The following is a 20,086-nucleotide window of genomic DNA, read 5'->3' as shown; positions in this document are numbered from 1 at the left end:
GGTTAAGCGACTGCCTTCGGCTCAGGTCATGATCCTGGAGTCCCGGGATCGAGTCCCACGTCGGGCTCCCTGCTCAGCAGGGAGTCTGCCTCTCTCTGACCCTCCCCCCTCTCATGCTCTCTATCTCATTCTCTCTCTCAAATAAATAAATAAAATCTTTAAAAAAAAAAGTTTAGAAGAAGTTCGGATGTTTCAGAGTGTGCTGCTCAATTTCCAGTTCTCCTTCTATTATTAATTTTGAATTTCATTCCATTGTGTTCGGAGATGACACATTCTATTATTTTAATTCTCTTAAACCTACTGAGGTTTGTCTTCTGGCTTGGCATGGAGTCGGTCTTGGGGAAGGTTCCATGTCAGCTTGAGAAGAATATACGTTATGTTGTTGTTGGGTGGAGTTCTATAGATGCCAGTTAGAACTAATTGGTGAATAGCATTGTTCAAAGTCCTTTATTTCCTTGTCGATCTACCTCATTGTTCTATTACTGGGATTGGGGTATTGGAGTTCTCCACTGTTACTGTTGGATTTTCTATTTCTCCCTTCCTGTATGTTAGTGCTTGCTTCATGCATTTATTTTGAAGCTTTGTTTTTAGATGCATACATGTTTATAATTGCTATATATTCTGGCTGTATTAATGCTTTTCTTACTATGAGACATCCCTTTTTAACTTCTGTAGACAGGATATAGTGGCATCTCTTTTTAATCCGGTCTATCTTTGTCTTTTGATTGAATTGTTTAAAATATTCACATTTAATGTCATTAATGATATAGATTAATTTATGTGTGCCATTTTACCTTTTGTTTTCTGTGTCCATTTTTCCTGTTTTTCCTTTATTGCTTTATTTGCATTTAATTAATATTTTCTAGTGTAATATTTAAAATTCCTGTAATGACCTTATTACTGTATTTTTCAGTGAATTTCTTGGTTTATCTAGTGTTCATAATATACATCTTAAGAGTCTACTTGAGATCTATACTAACTTAATTCCAGTGAGATACAGAAATCTTACTACTATCTAGCTTCCTTCCTTTTTTATGTATTATTATTGCTATATATAGTATATCTGCGTATGTTCCAAACTCAATTACTTTGTTGTCATTATTACTTTATACAATTTTATATCTCTTAAGGAAGCTGAGGGAACAAAGGAGAAAAACTATACATTTATAGTTTGTTATACTAAACTTTTTATTATAAATGCATTCTAGTTTTGATGACTTAGAGCCCCAAATACACACATATATATGGTTTAATACAATTGCTTTTTATATCAGTTGAGAGAAGAAAGAACAAGAAATATGCAATTAGAATGTCTTTTATGAGGGTGCCTGAGTGGCTCAGTTGGTTGAGTGTGACTCTTGATCTCAGCTCAGATCTTGATCTCAGGGTTGTGAGTTCAAGCCCCACATTGGGCCCTACTTTAAAAAAAAAAAAAGGATAACTTTTATAATTACCTAAATGATTACCTTAACCAGTGCTCTTTGGTTTCTTGTGTGCATTTAAATTACTCTCTGGTCACATGTTTTCAGCCTAAATAACTTCCTTTAATAATTCTTACAAGATGAGTCTGATAGCAGCAAATTCTCTCCATTTTTGCTTATTTGATAATATCCTTATTTTTTCTTTGTGTTTGAAAAAAGACTTTTTATTGAATACAATATATTTGGTTGACAGTTTTTTTTTTCTTTTAGCACTTTATATATATCATCCTGCTACCTTCTTGCCTCAGTTGATTCTATTAGCAATAATCGCGCCTCAGATAAATCTCATTGGCTACGATACTGCCACTGCGCAAAGCTGCCTCAGTTGATTCTGATGAGAAGACAGAATGTTAGTCATATTAGGGTTCCATTTACATGATGAGTCATTTTTCTGACACTGATTTCAAGGATTTTTCTTGGTTCCTGGTTTTCAACATTTTTTTTTATTCTTATGTTAATCCCCATACATTACATCATTAGTTTTAGATGTAGTGTTCCATGATTCATTGTTTGTGCATAACACCCAGTGCTCCATGCAGAATATGCCCTCCTCAACACCCATCACCAGGCTAACCCAACCTCCCACCTCCCTCCGCTCTAGAACCCTCAGTTTGTTTTTCAGAGTCCATCATCTCTCATGGTTCGTCTACCCCTCCGATTTCCCCCCCTTCATTCTTCCCTTCCTGCTACCTTCTTCTTCTTCTTTTTTTTTTCTTAACATATATTGCATTATTTGTTTCAAAGGTACAGATCTGAGATTCTACAGTCTTGCACAATTCACAGCGCTTACCAGAGCACATACCCTCCCCAGTGTCTATCACCCAGTCACCCCATCCCTCCCACCCCACCCCCCACTCCAGCAACCCTCAGTTTGTTTCCTGCGATTAAGAATTCCTCATATCGGGGCGCCTGGGTGGCTCAGTCGGTTAAGCGGCTGCCTTCGGCTCAGGTCATGATCCTGGAGTCCTGGGATCAAGTCCCGTGTCGGGCTCCCTGCTCAGCGGGGAGTCTGCTTCTCCCTCTCCCTCTGCCTGCCTCTCTGCCTACTTGTGCTCTCTATCTGTCAAATAAATAAATAAAATCTTTAAAAAAAAAAAAAGAATTCCTCATATCAGTGAGGTCATATGATACATGTCTTTCTCTTTTTGACTTATTCCGCTCAACATAATACCCTCCAGTTCCATCCACGTCGTTGCAAATGGCAAGATCTCATTCCTTTTGATGGCTGCATAATATTCCATTGTGTATATATACCACCTCTTCTTTATCCATTCATCTGTCGATGGACATCTTGGCTCTTTCCACAGTTTGGCTATTGTGGTCATTGCTGCTATAAACATCGGGGTGCACGTACCCTTTTGGATCCCTACTTTTGTATCTTTGGGGTAAATACCCAGTAGTGCAATTGCTGGATCATATGCTAACTCTATTTTCAACTATTTGAGGAACCTCCATACTGTTTTCCAGACTGGCTACACCAGCTTGCATTCCCACCAACAGTGTAGGAGGTTTCCCCTTTCTTCGCATCCCCACGAACATCTGTCGTTTCCTGACTTGTTAATTTTAGCCATTCTGACTGGTGTGAGGTGGTATCTCATTGAGGTTTTGATTTGGATTTCCCTGATGCCGAGCGATATTGAGCACTTTTTCATGTGTCTGTTGGCCATTTGGATGTCTTCTTTGGTGTATAGAAATGCCACTGATTTCTGTTCATGTCTTCTGCCCATTTCTTGATTGGATTCTTTGTTCTTCGGGTATTGAGTTTGATGAATTCTTTATAGATTTTGGATACTAGCCCTTTATCTGATATGCCATTTGCAAATATCTTCTCCCATTCTGTCAGTTGTCTTTTGGTTTTGTTGACTGTTTCCTTTGCTTTGCAAAAGCTTTTTATCTTGATGAAGTCCCAATAGTTCATTTCTGCCCTTGCTTCCCTTGCCTTTGGCGATGTTTTTAGGAAGAAGTTGCTTCAGCTGAGGTCGAAGAGGTTGCTGCCTGTGTTCTCCTTTAGGATTTTGATGGACTGCTGTCTCACATTGAGGTCTTTCAACCATTTGGAGTCTATTTTTGTGTGTGGTGTAAGGAAATGGTGCAGTTTCATTCTTCTGCATGTGGCTATCCAATTTTCCCAACGCCATTTGTTGAAGAGACTGTCTTTGTTCCATTGGACATTCTTTCCTGCTTTGTCGAAGATTAGTTGACCATAGAGTTGAGGGTCCATTTCTGGGCTCTCTATTCTGTTCCATTGATCTAGGTGTCTGTTTTTGTGCCAGTACCAAACTGTCTTGATGATGACAGCTTTGTAATAGAGCTGGAAGTCCGGAATTGTGATGCCACCGGCTTTGCTTTTCTTTTTCAACATTCCTCTGGCTATGCGGGGTCTTTTCTGGTTCCATACAAATTTTAGGATTATTTGTTCCATTTCTTTGAAAAAAGTGGATGGTATTTTGATGGGGATTGCATTGAATGTGTAGATTGCTCTAGGTAGCATTGACATCTTCACAATATTTGTTCTTCCAATCCATGAGCATGGAACGTTTTTCCATTTCTTTGTGTCTTCCTCAATTTCTTTCATGAGTATTTTATAGTATTCTGAGTACAGATCCTTTGTCTCTTTGGTTAGATTTATTCCTAGGTATCTTATGGTTTTGGGTTCAATTGTAAATGGGATCGACTCCTTAATTTCTCTTTCTTCTGCCTTGTTGTTGGTGTATAGAAATGCCACTGATTTCTGTGCATTGATTTTATATCCTGCCACTTTATTGAATTCCTGTATGAGTTCTAGCAGTTTTGGGGTGGAGTCTTTGGGGTTTTCCACATTAGGTATCATATCATCTGCAAAGAGTGAGAGTTTGACTTCTTCTTTGCCAATTTGGATGCCTTTTATTTCTTTTTGTTGTCTGATTGCTGTGGCTAGGACTTCCAATACTATGTTGAATAGCAGTGGTGATAGTGGACATCCCTGCCACGTTCCTGACCTTAGGGGGAAAGCTCTCAGTTTTTCCCCATTGAGAATGATATTCGCTGTAGGTTTTTCATAGATGGCTTTTATCATATTGAGGTATGTACCCTCAATCCCTATACTCTGAAGAGTTTTGATCAAGAAAGAATGCTGTACTTTGTCAAATGCTTTTTCTGCATCTATTGAGAGGATCATATGATTCTAGTTCTTTCCTCTGTTAATGTAGTGTATCACGTTGATTGATTTGCGGATGTTGAACCAACCTTGAAGCCCAGGGATAAATCCCACTTGGTCGTGGTGAATAATCCTTTTAATGTACTGTTGGATCCTATTGGCTAGTATTTTGGTGAGAATTTTTGCATCCATGTTCATCAGGGATATTGGTCTGTAATTCTCCTTTTTGATGGGGTCTTTGTCTGGTTTTGGGATCAAGGTAATGCTGGCCTCATAAAACGAGTTTGGAAGTTTTCCTTCCATTTCTATTTTTTGGAACACTTTCAGAAGAATAGGTATTAATTCTTCTTGAAATGTTTGGTAGAATTCCCCTGGGAAGCCATCTGGCCCTGGGCTGTTGTTTGTTGGGAGATTTTTGATGACTGCTTCAATTTCCTTAGTGGTTATACGTCTGTTCAGGTTTTCTATTTCTTCCTGGTTCAGTTTTGGTAGTTGATACATCTCTAGGAATGCATCCATCTCTTCCAGGTTATCTAATTTGCTGGCATAGAGTTGCTCATAATATGTTCTTATAATTGTTTGTATTTCTTTGGTGTTGGTTGTGATCTCTCCTCTTTCATTCATGATTTTGTTGATTTGGGTCATTTCTCTTTTCTTTTTGATAAGTCTGGCCAGGGGTTTATCAATCTTGTTAATTCTTTCAAAGAACCAGCTCCTAGTTTCATTGATCTGTTCTTTTAGTTTCTATTTCATTGATTTCTGCTCTGATCTTTATGATTTCTCTTCTCCTGCTGGGTTTAGGCTTTATTTGCTGTTCTTTCTCCAGCTCCTTTAGGTGGAGGGTTAGGTTGTGTACTTGAGACCTTTCTTGTTTCTTGAGAAAGGCTTGTATTGCTATATACTTTCCTCTTAGAACTGCCTTTGCTGCATCCCAAAGATTTTGAATAGTTGTGTTTTCATTTTCCTTGGTTTCCATGTATTTTTTTAATTCTTCTTTAATTTCCTGGTTGACCCATTCATTCTTCAGTAGGATGCTCTTTAGCCTCCATGTTTCTGACTTTCCTCTTGTGATTGAGTTCTAGGTTGAAAGCATTGTGGTCTGAAAATAGTCAGGGAATGATCCCAATCTTTTGGTACCGGTTGAGACCTGATTTATGACCTAGGATGTGATCTATTCTGGAGAATGTTCCATGGGGACTAGAGAAGAATGTGTATTCCGTTGCTTTGGGATGGAATGTTCTGAATATGTCTGTGAAGTCCATTTGGTCCAGTGTTCATTTAAAGTCTTTATTTCCTTATTGATCTTTTGCTTAGATGATCTGTCCATTTCAGTGAGGGGGTGTTAAAGTCCCCCACTATTATTGTATTGTTGTCAATGTGTTTCTTTGCTTTTGTTATTAATTGCCTTATATAATTGGCTGTTCCCATGTTAGGGGCATAGATATTTACAATTGTTAGATCTTCTGTTGGATAGACACTTTAAGTAGGATATAATGTCCTTCCTCATCTCTTATTACAGTCTTTGGTTTAAAGTCTAATTTGTCTGATATAAGGATTGCCACCCCAGCTTTCTTTTGGTGTCCATTAGCATGGTAAATGGTTTTCCACCCCCTCACTTTCAATCTGGGGGTGTCTTTGGTTCTAAAATGAGTCTCTTGCAGACAGCATATCGATGGGTCTTGTTTTTTAATCCAATCTGATAGCCTGTGTCTTTTGATTGGGGCATTTAGCCCATTTACATTCAGGGTAACTATTGAAAGATAGGAATTTAGTGCCATTGTATTGTCTGTAAGGTGACTGTTACCATATATTGTCTGTGTTCCTTTCTGGTCTATGTTGCTTTTAGGGTCTCTCTTTGCTTAGAGGACCCCTTTCAAGATTTCTTGTAGGGCTGGTTTTGTGTTTGCAAATTCCTTTAGTTTTTGTTTGTCCTGGAAGCTTTTTATCTCTCCTTCAATTTTCAATGACAGCCTAGCTGTATAGAGTATTCTTGGCTGCATATTTTTCTCATTTAGTGCTCTGAATATATCCTGCCTGTCCTTTCTGGCCTGCCAGGTCTCTGTGGATAGGTCTGTTGCCAATCTAATGTTTCTACCATTGTAGGTTACATATCTCTTCTCCTGAGCTGCTCTCAGGATTTTCTCTTTGTCTATGAGACTCGTAAGTTTTACTATTAGATGTCGGGGTGTTGACCTATTTTTATTGATTTTGAGGGGGGTTCTCTGTGCTTCCTGGATTTTGATGCCAGTTTCCTTCCCTAAATTAGGGAAGTTCTCTGCTATAATTTGCTCCATTATACCTTCTGCCCCTCTCCCTCTTTCTTCTTCTTCTGGGATCCCAATTATTCTAATATTGTTTCGTCTTATGGTATCGCTTATCTCTTGAATTCTGCCCTCGTGATCCAGTAGTTGTTTATCTCTCTTTTTCTCAGTTTCTTTATTTTCCATCATTTGGTCTTCTATATTACTGATTCTCTCTTCTGCCTCATTTATCCTAGCAGTTAGCGCCCCCATTTTTGATTGCACCTCATTAATAGCCTCTTGATTTCTACTTGGTTAGATTTTAGCTCTTTTACTTCTCCAGAAAGGGTTTCTCTAATAACTTCCATGCTTTTTTCAAGCCCAGCTAGTATCTTTAAAGTGATGATTCTGAACTCTAGATCTGACATCATACTAATGTCCGTATTGAGTAGGTCCCTGGCAGTCGGTACTACCTCTTGTTTTTTTTGTTGAGGTGATTTTTTTCCATCTTGTCATTTTGTGCAGATGTGAATAGATTAATGAGAGAACAAAATGCTAGCAGAGTAACCACGTCCCCAGAAAATATACTCTAAACAAATCAGAAAAGACCTGAAGCAGTGGAAAAAGAAACGGAAAGAGAGAAAAAAGAAAAAGGTAAAGATAAAAACAAACAAAAAGCAACAAAACAAAACAACAGCAACAACAAAAAAACCAGAATGTGATCAAATATGATCAGGCTGGTATATAGATCAGTGCCACACACTAGATTTGGGGTGTATTTTGGTCTGTTAGAAGAAAGTGCCTCCCAAAATTTTAAGGAAAGAAAAACATATATGTACAAAAATAAGGGTTGATATGATGAAGGGATGGAATATGGCTGTAAAGATGGAAATTATAAAAAATTTTATAAAAGGAATTTATAAGAAGTTGTTTGAAAAAAGAAAGAAGAGGATTTAAAAAAAGAAAAAAGAAAAAAAAAGGGAGAGAATGTGATCAGGCAGGGGAGTAGAAAAAACCATATACTAGAGATTTAGGGTATATCTTAATCTGTTAGAAGAAACTATCTCAAAATTTTAAAGAGAGAACAACTTATATATATATATGCCAAAAATAGGGGTAACTACTATGAAGGGCTAGAATATGACTCTAAAAATGAAAAATAAAAATGTTTTTTTTAAAAAAGGGATTGATAAGATGTTCGTTGAAAAAGGGAAAAAGAAAAATTAAAAAAAAAAACAGTTAAAAAAATTAACTTTGAAAGACTAAAGGATCATGGTAAAAAAGCCATGAATTCTATGTGCAGTATTCCCCTAGCGCTGGAGTTCTGCCTTTCTCATTGATCGGTAAACTTGGTCTTGGCCGGCTGTTCTGGCTGATCTTCTGGGGAGGGGCCTGTTGCCGTGGTTTCCAAATGTCTCTGCCAGAGGCGGAAGTGCCCCGCCCTTGCCCCCTCCTGGGTAAGTAATCTGCTCGGGTTTGCTCTCCGGGGCTTTTGTTCCCTGTGAGCTTTCCGTAGAGCTTTGGAGGCCAAGAGTGAAAATGGCGGCCTCCCAATCTCCACCCCGGAGGAGCCGAGAACTCAGGGCCCCGCTCCTCAGTGAGCCCCCAGAGAAAAGCCTTCAGTCACTCCCGTCTCCCCGGTCTCCGGCTGCACTGCGTGCTCACCCGGCCTGTGACCGCGCGTTTCTATCTCTGGCACCCGACCCTGTGTGGAGTCTCCAAACCCAGCAGATCCCCGCAGTGCGCTCCCACGCGGCTCCTCCCGGGGGAGGAAGGTGAGTCTCCCCGGATCTGCCGCTTGTTGGGTCCCTGCTGGAGGAGCAGGGGCCCGACTGTGCCGCGGATCACGGTCAATGGCAACCCCGAGCTGAGAGCCCGCGCCTCGGCTCTGTCTCTGCAGCCGGCTTCCCCGATCTGATACCTGGGAGCTCTGCTGCACTCAGGCACCCCCGGTCTTTCTGTGACCCCGAGGGTCCAGAGACCACACTGTCCCAGCGAGGGTTCCACCCCTCCCCCCCCCCCCCCCCCCGCTTAGCCACTGGAGCAACATCCCTCAGAGGAACCCACTTCTAAAAGTTCCAATTTTGTGCTCCGCGGCTCTATGACTTGCCAGAAGCGACCGACGGAGGCCCCTCCCCCGCCGTCTATCCTCCCGAATATCGCCTCGGATTCACTTCTCTGCACATCCTACGTTCCAGAAAGTGGTCGCTTTTCTGTTCAGAGAGTTGTTGCTATTCTTTTCTTTGATCTCCTGTTGAGTTTGCAGGTGTTCAGAATGGTTTGATCCCTATCCAGCTGAATTCCTGAGACCAGACAAAATCCAGGTCTCCTACTCCTCTGCCATCTTTCTCCGCCCTATAATTTCTCTTTATTGATTGTCTCTAACTGATGAAACTTGCCATACTGGCTTCCTTTACTTCCTTAAGTGTGTGTGTGTGTGTGTGTGTGTGTGTTCTTTTTTTTTTTTTAGTTTTTAAAATGTGCTTAAAACGGGTGGATTGAAACAGTTGTCTGTTACATCCCACATCCAGACCCTTACGTGAAAAGTTTATGTTCTCTGATTTTTTTTTCCTTTTAAAGGTTCACACAACGTTGATTCTTTGCATATCTTGCAATTTTTGTTGAAAACTAGTCATTTTAGGTAATGTAGCAAATATGGATTCTGATTCCTTTCCCTCTTGGTTTTGTTTGTTTGTTTGTTTTAATTATTTGAATAGAGTATTTGAGCAAAGTTTACTTCCTTTGCTTATGAAGTTGTTGATGTCACTTCCCAGAGGGCACAACTGTGGGCATGCATGCAGTCACCATGGGATGGGAATGGTTTTAGTTCTCTTTTCCTGATCTCTATTTTCAGCTGTCTGCTGCATTTAGTTTCACATGCAGTTGTTAGGTTCCACTAATTCCCCCCTGATTGCTCTATTGTTGTTGACAAGGTCTTGGGACATAAATTGCTCTATAATTGGATCCTTTTAAACTTGTGTAGGTGTAGTATTTGAATTTTTTTCTGACCCCAGAAAGGCACTTCTTAGTTGTCTTTTTCCATAGCCCTCTCTGGTGAAGTGACATAGAGTTTAGCTTGTTGCTCTTAACTAAGAAGAGCTATTGATTTTCAGAGTGCCCTGAGGCCTGAACTTCCTCAAACTCTGTTCAAATAAAGTCAGTTCCTTTGGGGGAGGTTTGGAGTCCTCTTGTGGACTGCTTCTTTCCCTGCACAAAATCTCTGAGCCACTAGTCCAGTTGCTGGCCAGAAGTGATAGTCTCTGATCTTCTTGAATTGTCTCATTCTGTGTGGAACCTCTGTCCTACTAGCAAGATGTGATGATGAAAATTGGTGCCCTAGTATTTCTTGGTCTGTTGTGCTTGGGAGCTGGGTGAAGGGAGGGAGTCCCTGATCTCTTGGCTTCACCCTCTAGGAATTTAGTCTCTGCAAATTAAATTTGGAGAAGATGAGAAATGTTGGCATCCAGTTCCTCTTGATGAGGTGCCCTATCCCTTAAATGGGAGCTGAGGGAGAAGGTAGTTTCATCCCCTTGGTCACACAATTTCATATTTGACTTTCTGTTAAGCTGAGGTAGGGACAGGTGGAGGGAGCATATCACTGCTCAAGGGCGACAGACTCTTGCTATTATTACCAAATTTTAGTAGATTTTCCCAAATAAATATTCCATCACTTGCTGTAGGTCCTTATGACAATTTCCAGAGACCTTACTTTTTAAAAAAAATAGCTTTTACCAATTAGGCTGGTATCACTGGGTAGCAAATCTGTAGACTTCTTATACTGCCATACCAGAAGTGAAACTTTATTCCTTCTTTATTTTTCCTCCTGTCTTAAAGAGTCTTGTTATCTGGTTGCCTTATATCTGAAACTGCACACATATATATCTAATATTTATCACTAGGAAAAGGTTGGTAAATATAGAAAGACAGCCAATTATAATTGCCTTTTTTTTTTTTTAAAGACTTTATTTATTTGAGAGAGTGAGAGAGAGCATGAGCAGGGGGAAGGGGCAGAAGAAGAGGGAGAAGAAGGCTCCCCACTGAGCAGGGAGCCCGACATGGGGCTCCATCCCAGGACCCCAGCATTATGACCTGAGCCAAAGGCAGGTGCCTAACCAACTAAGCCACCCAGGAGCCCCTGTTTTCTTTTATAACATAAGCATTTTATCTTTGATATTTGATATTAGCAACATGATCATATTTTTTCTTCACAGAACTTATGCTATTTAGCACTGTTCTTTGTCTTTTAACTTTTAGAATATTGTTGTGCTTTCTTCTGATTTCCTGATCACTTTCAGCAGTTAGGTAGGAATTTATGCAGAACCATGGGAAATCAATAATATGTCAAAGTTAGTTTTAGCAATTAGGGGAAAATTCCTACATTTTTTTTTAAAGAACTAGTAAACCAACAACTGGGCTAAGGGCATTTCCACAAAATGTTTTTTTGTTTGTCTGTTTGTTTTTTTATCTTGAAACAACTTCTATGATCTATAATCCTGACTTTTTCTGATTCAGGTTCAATTCCAAGGAGTGCACATTAAATTCCAACTCTTACCTATCAAATAATCTTGAGTTTCATAACCTCTCTGATCCATGCTTTTCTCAGCTGCTAATGAGAATAAATGATAATTGCTCTTCCTTATAAGGTTGCCACAGGGACTTGATGAGGTAATGCAAATGAAAGCTCTTATAAAGTGAGAGACAGATGTTAGAACCCATTGTGATATTTTTGTGTGGAATATCCCAGGGCCTTAGAATGCGGACTTACAAGTACTTTATTGTATACACCCCACATGGGACAAAATACATTATATTATATTTCAATAAGTAATAAACTCTTAGAACTCTAATTTTGATGTTTTTAAAATGTACAAAAACTTTTAAATGTCAGTAGCCTGAAGGCACAACAAAAAGCAGCTTTCTTTAGTTAATGCAGTTACTAGTTACAGACGGCCCAAGAGAGAGAAGCAAATTAAAATATTTAATATGTCTAGTCCATGATAAATTTTTTCCTTACCTTTGTTCTTTTTAAAGAATGAATTCTAAAGAAAAGAGGAGTATTATTTCCACCAGTCTAATTTTCTATGTCTTGCTTTGGGATTCTAAGTTTTTTGATTAGCCACAGGATATGATGTCTAATATCTAAAATCTACATTTAGTCAAAGGTTACATTTATTTCCCAGGAGCTAATTTCTCATTTCTGGTAGCACACAGGCACACAAAATAAAACAAAAAAGATTTGCTACAGGTAATAAGAAAAAAATGTTATTTTGTGTAATTATTCTAAAGTTATGGGTAAATTGTAATAATGGCAACACTCTGAACTATCCTAGGATAATACATATTGAGACAAAGTCCTTTGCTTGTCATTTAGACTAGGACACATCGAAAATGAAGACTAAAGAGTATTGGGTGTTAGATAAAATAAAATAACGTAACTGAGGTCATGTGCAGACAAGACACAAGTTACCTATTACCTGTAAAGCCAAACCTTCAATCAGCCACCATTTGCTCACCTACGTGGTTTGGGGTATACATAGAAAAATGGAATCTGTCATGTCAAGTTAAGAACTCCTGATGCTTGGGCGCCTGGGTGGTTTGGTTGCTTAAGCGGCTGCCTTCGGCTCAGGTCATGATCCTGGAGTCCCTGGATTGAGTCCTGCATCAGGCTCCCTGCTCGGCAGGGAGTCTGCTTCTCCCTCTGACCTTCCCCCCTCTCATGTGCTCTCTCTCATTCTCTCTTTCTCAAATAAATAAATAAAATGTTAAAAAAAAAAAGAACTCCTGATTCTTAACAACCATGAGAAAAGAGGATCCAAATTATTTTCTAATAAATTTTCCATTTGCACTTTTTCCCAACAAAATAAATTCTTTCCATAAATACCTTTTTATCTAAAAGATAGTTTATGTACTATCAGTATTCCAAAATTCATTTTAGACATGCAAATTCTCAGATTGTTCTTTACCACCTGACACATCTTGATTCTCCATAGATTTTTTTCCCTGTCTTCATTTACTAAATTCAAAATGTTAGCAAAGGAAATTAACATGCTTATTTGTAGCAACAGATGCAGTCAAATCAACTTAACTTTGGAGGGTGTTTCTGATCAAGGACCTAAAAGAGGTTAATTAACATACAGTTCAAACCATCAATCAAAAACCAGGAGATACAGCTTTGCTAAAAGCCTTCATTAAGGTCTATTCCTTCACAAACTGTTGAGAAGTACAAATGAAACTCCTTTCTGAAACGTTAAACCCACCCCTGACACACACACCGCAATCGGCACGCAGCCCAGTATTTGTGAGTCGCAAGTCCTCACTATGAACTTTTACACATACACGAGGAAACACGATGAGTTACTCCCAGTATTGCTATCACATGCAAGAAGATTCTGATAATTTTAACTTTGCAAAAGATTGAACTTCTTTCGAATGTTTACATTCATGAGCAGCATGAAGTAATTGCAGATAGATGATTTTGAACTATGGGAGTGTTTGAAGGTTCTAGTAAGCTAGAACATAAGGCTGACTAGAAACAAATTTAGTTGACAGCATTTCACTGAAAGATAATTTGGCATTGTGGCTGCCAACCCACACTGAGCGATTCTGGAGGCAAAACAAAACACACCCACACCCACACCCACCCACACACGCATACACACAAATAGACCATAGACACCTCGTTAGAAACAGTGTTAACCATGTTAATCATCCTAATCCAGAAACTGTTTTAAACATATGGAAATAATGGGGGCGCCTGGGTGGCTCAGTTGGTTAAGTGACTGCCTTCGACTCAGGTCATGATCCTGGAGTCCCGGGATCGAGTCCCACATCGGGCTCCCTGCTCAGCCTCTGCCCTCTTCCCTCTCATGCTGTCTCTCATTCTCTCTCTCAAATAAATAAATAAATAAATAAATCTTAAAAAAAAAAAACATATGGAAATAATGAATGCTTGGAGAAAATGGAATCTCTATCTAGAAAACTTTTTTTTTTAATGTATCAGATTTTGTTCTTTCTTAGCTAATTTTTAAAGAGAACAACAGAAATTCCTAGATGCATATTGATTTTGTGGAAGTCTATATTAATTATTCAGAAGATAGCTAGAGATAAACAGGAAAACCTGGTGTTAGATTTCTGTTTTCATTCCTCCCTCCTGCCTATAGCTCTAGCTTGAGCCCCTATGACATCTTCTTGGGTTGATCATTTGGCCTTTTCCAGTATAGCCAGTATAATTCTCTTTGAACCAAGCTGAGTATTTCACAAATTTAATGACAAGTTCTGAGAGAAAATCCTAGCTGATTTTCTCTCAAGACATACCTGATTTTTTTACCTGTGTTAGCCATTACTGTAATAATCCCAAATACGATTTAAAAAATCAAAATCCTCCAAGTACAATTGGTAATATTTGCAACAAGAATTAATCTACAGATTAAGTATTGAAATCTGAATTTATATGATTTAGCTTTTCCACGTGAAGTCAATATATTCTGACAAAATTGTTTTATCTGGCTAATCTAATTTTCTCTCTCGTTATTGTTTCTTTACTTGGAAAAAACCAAAGTACTTCAGAATGTGAACATGACTTGGCCTACTAACAAACATACCAGGTAAAATTTTTGAGACTTTTTTTTTTAATGTAGCATGCACAAGTGTCATGAAACAATTTCCAAATTTGAATTTTGAAGATCAAAATCTGTTTAAAAATTGTTAATATCTTCTCCCAATGTTTCTTTGCCATCGTACTAGTCCTGATGATTTTGAAATTATAAACAGGCACCATATAAAATAAGAAACACTGAAAAATTTGGAAATTAAAAAATTTAGATTTTTTTTTGCATTGGGAGCAAATTTAGATTTTATACTACATCCAGATAAAGTAAAGCATTATGCAATATGATTTAGGAACAGATAGTTATTGTTGTCCATTAGAGGGGAAACTGTGACCTACCATAAATATTCATTCATTCATTCATGTGAGCCCCCATAAGTAAACAATTCCAAAGACATCACAAGATATTTAGACAGTTTATTTTGAAAGTGTGACATGTAGGATACCAGAGTCCTATGGGATAAAACTTACCTACATATGGAATATTAATGAAGAATATGATTACCTTGATTATCAAAACAAATTAAAAGTCATTTTCTATTTTGGTATATTGATATATGTTCTGTAGCAATATGCAGACGTAGATTAGAACTATCTAATTTTCTAAACTGATTTTAAAAATAGTAATTTTGGCTTAGTTTCCAGGACCAAAAAACATAGGATGTGAGAGAGACAGAAAAGAGCCATGGAGGTTGGTGCTTTTCTTGTCTTTAACAGTACATTTGTGAATTAGGGCTATTTTATGTAAACAACTTTTCCACATATGGGAAAAAATACAAAAGGAAATCTCTTCAGGTCTTGAGACCAGTTTTCACCAGATCCTTGATTTGATTTTTCTTTCTAACTTTTGGTTCTGTTGTTAACTATCTATACGCTGGAAAAAGCAATGAGGTGTAAGGTCTTGCAAATTAAAAAAAAAAATCTTGGGACACCTGGTTGGCTCAGTCAGTTAAGAGTCTGCCTTTGGCTCAGGTCATGATCCCAGGGTCCTGGGAGGGAAGTCTGCTTCTCCCTCTCCCTCTGCCCCTCCCCCCACTTGTGTGCTCTCTCTCACTCTCAAATAAATAAAATCTTTAGAAAAATAAAATAAAAATAAAACAAATCTTAAGAGAGTACACCATTAATGCAAGTAAGTAACTGTTTAAACATAAAAAATGATGATTTGGGCAGGATCCATACCTGTTTTCTGTTGTATGTTCCAACATGAGGTCATGGGTAACTCAGATTCCATATTTTACATAGTGTACTTTAGACCACAAAACTTACACACAAAAAATTTTCAAATTAATTTCATTTGTAGCATATGTTTCCATTTTGTGTGCCAGGCTAAGAATAAATAGAGACAAAATTTGTTCCTCCACCACACAATCTTGGCCATAATCATTGTCAAAATCAGTTTAAACATGTGATCCACTCTATGTTGATGGCTATTTTATTTACCTTATTAAGTGGAAGAATTAGATAAATGCCTTACTAGTAAGTTCCTAAAATCAATAATCTGATTTTCCTTTCTTAATTACTAATGCTACAGTCAGGATATGAAATTGTGGTTTGCTTCCAAAGGGTTCAGAATGAGCCTCCCTAAAATATGCCACATTGGCAGGTGGATTACTTTGAAGATTTTCTTTTTTTTTTTTTTTTTTAAAGATTTTTATTTATTTATTCATGAGAGACAGAGAGAAAGAGAGAGGCAGAGGGAGAAGCAGGCTCCCAAGGAGCAGAGAGTCCGATGCGGAACTCGATCCTAGGACTCTGGGATCATGACCTGAGCCGAAGGCAGATGCTCAACCATCTGAGCCACCCAGGCGCCCACTTTGAAGATTTTCAAATGTAGTTGAAGTCAATGAAGACCCCAAAAACTCAGGAAGACGTTTATCTCCCCCTTAACTGCCTAAAATAATCTAGATAGACGACCTGGTCCAGGAAAACCATCACCAGAGGTAACTACAAAGTATATGGGCCAGTGTGGTAAGCTGGTGCAAAACTCAGCAGGGCCTGTTCACATTCCTCTCTGTGTCCCATTGTCTCTGTGTGACATGACAAACATCTAATTACCAAACATCTGCTCTTCTTATTGTCTTGTGAATTACCCTCCTTCCCTTTGAAGCCCCAGAGCCCTACCCTCTTCTCCTTAGCTTAGGATGCTGTATTAACCTCAACTGCCTGTCTTTGGATCTCATATTCTTATGAAGTTCCTGAGTGTATGTAATTAAACTTATTTTTCTCCCGTTAACCTGTCTTATGTCAATTTAATTAATAGACCAGACAACAAACCTAGAAGGCTAGAGGAAAAATTCTTCCACCCCTACCCTTGGAGTGAATGAACATTTCCTCATTATCCAAATGATATTTCCAGTTGTAAGGATGCATCTATTCAGTTACTCTAAGAATCTTCTGAGAACCACTGTTCCATATAGCAGTTCCATGTACACATCAGTTCGACTTTCCTCCTTGTCCAATTACAGCATTCTATTAGAGATTACTATCAGCATCTTGCACAAACCCTGGTGATTATCGGGACATATGCCTCCAGTAAAGAGGTCCAGGAGAAAGCTATTTTAATGTTAACCACTAGTCATAGGCAGCGATTCTCAGTCCAAGCAAAATAATACCCAATTTTGAAAGGCTGCAATTGAGAACACCATGGGAATATTGAATTTCCTGTGTTTTTTGCTTAGCACTACATGGTAGTGCTCTCTGCCAATTCATATTATTTTTTTTAATTGGCATTACCTTTTCCTTCCTTAGCCAACAACCCTATTCAATACATTCCATTTGAATAATTCTGGCTTTCTCACAGCTAGTCAACTTTGCTGCCTGAATTTCCTGTGAGTGGTAATTTTAATTGACTTTCTTAGCTTTCTATGTACTCAAAATGAAATGAAGGACAGACCTGTCAACATTTCAAAACTCAGCACGGGTGGTATACAGGCTTTCCTTGGGAAGCATTTGTGGTCTGCCAGTGAGTCAACATATACTCACAATTCAATCTCCCAAAATGTTCAAAGCAGAAACAAAATGGAGTTCAACCAATTTACACAAACTCTCCACCACTAATTTCTATGGATTACTTTTTAATCCTCTCTGATTAATCATATTTCAACTTTATCCAATAAACTTATCAATAAATATGCCCTGAATTTTGGTAGTGAATGATATATACAATTTCTTGAAAAAAATAGTGATATCTGTAGAAAATAGTTTTTCTTTATTCTTCCATTGCCAGGCAATGTACAGCTATCATTAATGACAAATGCTCAAGTGAGTGAGCTATATTCAGAAGTCTTTTACAGCAATGCAAGAACAAAATATTTGCAAATAGAATGACAGAAAAAGTAGGAAACTAGGAATCAGAATGTCTAACTCATCAGCCACATGATTTTGACAGGTAAATTGATGTCAGTGGGCTCCAGTTTCTCCAATTGTCTAACTCAGAGAGTAATTATTAACAAATTTTATGTTTACTTTTTAAAACATTTCACTATGGAGAGACAAAAGGTTACTTCATAGACTACCATTTGGGAGACAATGATTTCAGGTTTCTGTATGGGGACCATTGTATGGTATTATAAAGAGAAATATAAATGAAGAAAGCTAAGCACTACCTGCTTGCATATTCATCAGATGGGTGTGGAACTGCCTTGTGATCTGATCTTGCTTGTTCTCTCTTGCTTTTGCTTAATCTCTTCTTGTATTTTAACTTGCCTCATTGGAACCTGACTGGAATAATTCTTGAGTGGATGGAGCATAAAGTTTTAATAGATACCTATGAATTACTATTGTGATTCATTCCAGACTAGGAAATTCATTAGCTGCATAAGGCATACAAATCCAAAAACTCTGAGAATCATCCAAACGTGAATTATTCCCAATGGACCTGAAGTAGTTACGTCAATCAAAATTCAACTCCAATTTCTTATTTACTACTTTGATACAGGCTCATCTTGTTTAGAGCTTTTCCAAATGATTATTTCCTACTGGGCAGGACAATGTGATATATTGTCAAGAGTTCAGGATCTTAGAGATTGGAGTAAACGAACAATAAGGTCAATGAAATACCTATTATTTCAAACCATTATAGTTGGTAATCCATTTCAAACCAAAACCAAATGAGTTGAGATTTGAGTGGAAAAGAGGGAGGAAATTCTTTCATCTTATATTCTCGGGAAATCAGTTCACCAGAACTAACCATGCTTGGGGTTTAGCATACTAAAACCATTCTAATAAACTGGAGTTTTCAATTAAGAACAATGGAGATTCCAAGATAGAAACTCCACTTAGTGGAGCCAAAAATATTTTAAGCATCTCTTGGGAAGTAATAATCCTCTTTTGCATGTTGTAATAACAAGATGCTTTTGCAGATTATCTGCTAAAATCTTGAAGGCACAAATTCAGAGTGACTCAGGTGAATTACTTTTAAATGTTCTATGTATGCTTAGGAAAGTGATTACTTTTGGTCACATTTTCTATGGATGTGCCTGTCCCAATGCACATATAGGAAGAAGTCTTGGAATTTTGTGCCTTCTCTCCATCCCACAAAATCAGGCTGGGTGTTGAGAGCCTCTGTTCTTTTTCCCAAGGTAGTGCCCTGAAGTGTTTAAGGTTGTGTGCCTTCTCCTAATCCTGCAGAATGTAATTGATGGCTGATGTCAATGTGTGTTCTCTGGGAGTTTGTGCTCCCCCTCTGCGGAGCTCATTCTCACCATCTGTGAAGGCTTGTGTACACCATCTGTGACAGCATGTGCACACCATCTGTGACAGCATGTGCACACTGAATGTGGAGGTTCACATGTGCTGTCTCAGGGGGCACGCACAGAGTGCTGGGGGCACTTGTCAGCCAGTTATGGGGGGCTGTAGGTAAGCTGTCCCATGGGATTCATGGCAGAGCCTCTTGGTGGAATCTGTGAACCAGTTAGTAGGGTTGTGGTTGGTTTTTCAGATCCATGTTGTGGTTGTTGTGAGACCCTGTCCCTTTTCCCTGCTCCTAGGCCCCCTCAGGCTATTTTCAGCCTGGCTGCTATACTGTCAGTGATCTGGGTGGGGCAAGCCAGAAGTGGCTTCTCAGGCAAAGTTGAGGCTGGTGAAGCCCTGTGGCAGGGAGCTATGCTGCCTTGGGAGCAAGGTGACATGGGTTAAGTCAATCTGTTCTTCCTTTTTTCATGTTCCTTTAAGCCTTGCATCTAGTCTCAGAATTTTTGCTCAAACAGGCTGCTGGATTTTTGACTGCACTCTTGGGTTCCCACAGGGGTATTCCTGTCCAGGGATGGTTGTTAAAATTAACATTTCTGTGGGGGTATGATGGCTGGAATCTCCTATTCTGCCATCTTGCTGATGTCACTGCTGAACAATGATTTCTTCATTTGCTGTATGCCTTTAGGATAATTTTCAGAGTTTCTTAAAAATTTCCATCAATTATGTTTTTTTCCACTGATAAGAATGTCTGTGGGGCACCTGGGTGGCTCAGTTGGTTGAGCGACTGCCTTAGGCTCAGGTCATGATCCTGGAGTCCCAGGATTGAGTCCCCCATCGGGCTCCCTGCTCAGCAGGGAGTCCGCGTCTCCCCCAACCCTTCCGCCCTCTCATGCTCTCTATCTCATTCTCTCTCTCAAATGAATAAATAAAA

At 38.7% G+C, this 20,086-nt stretch overlaps 1 pseudogene; it reads right to left on the bottom strand.

Moving 5' to 3' along the window:
- Positions 1–1,732: 1,732 nt before the first annotated feature.
- Positions 1,733–1,799, bottom strand: LOC123851294 (U4 spliceosomal RNA; annotated as a pseudogene).
- Positions 1,800–20,086: the final 18,287 nt, after the last annotated feature.

The sequence above is a fragment of the Mirounga angustirostris genome, unplaced genomic scaffold, assembly GCF_029215605.1.
Source record: "Mirounga angustirostris isolate CCGP_5_RB_7025 unplaced genomic scaffold, mMirAng1.0.hap1 SCAF_11, whole genome shotgun sequence".
Classification (NCBI taxonomy): domain Eukaryota; kingdom Metazoa; phylum Chordata; class Mammalia; order Carnivora; family Phocidae; genus Mirounga; species Mirounga angustirostris.
This window is presented reverse-complemented; position numbering and strand designations above follow the sequence as displayed.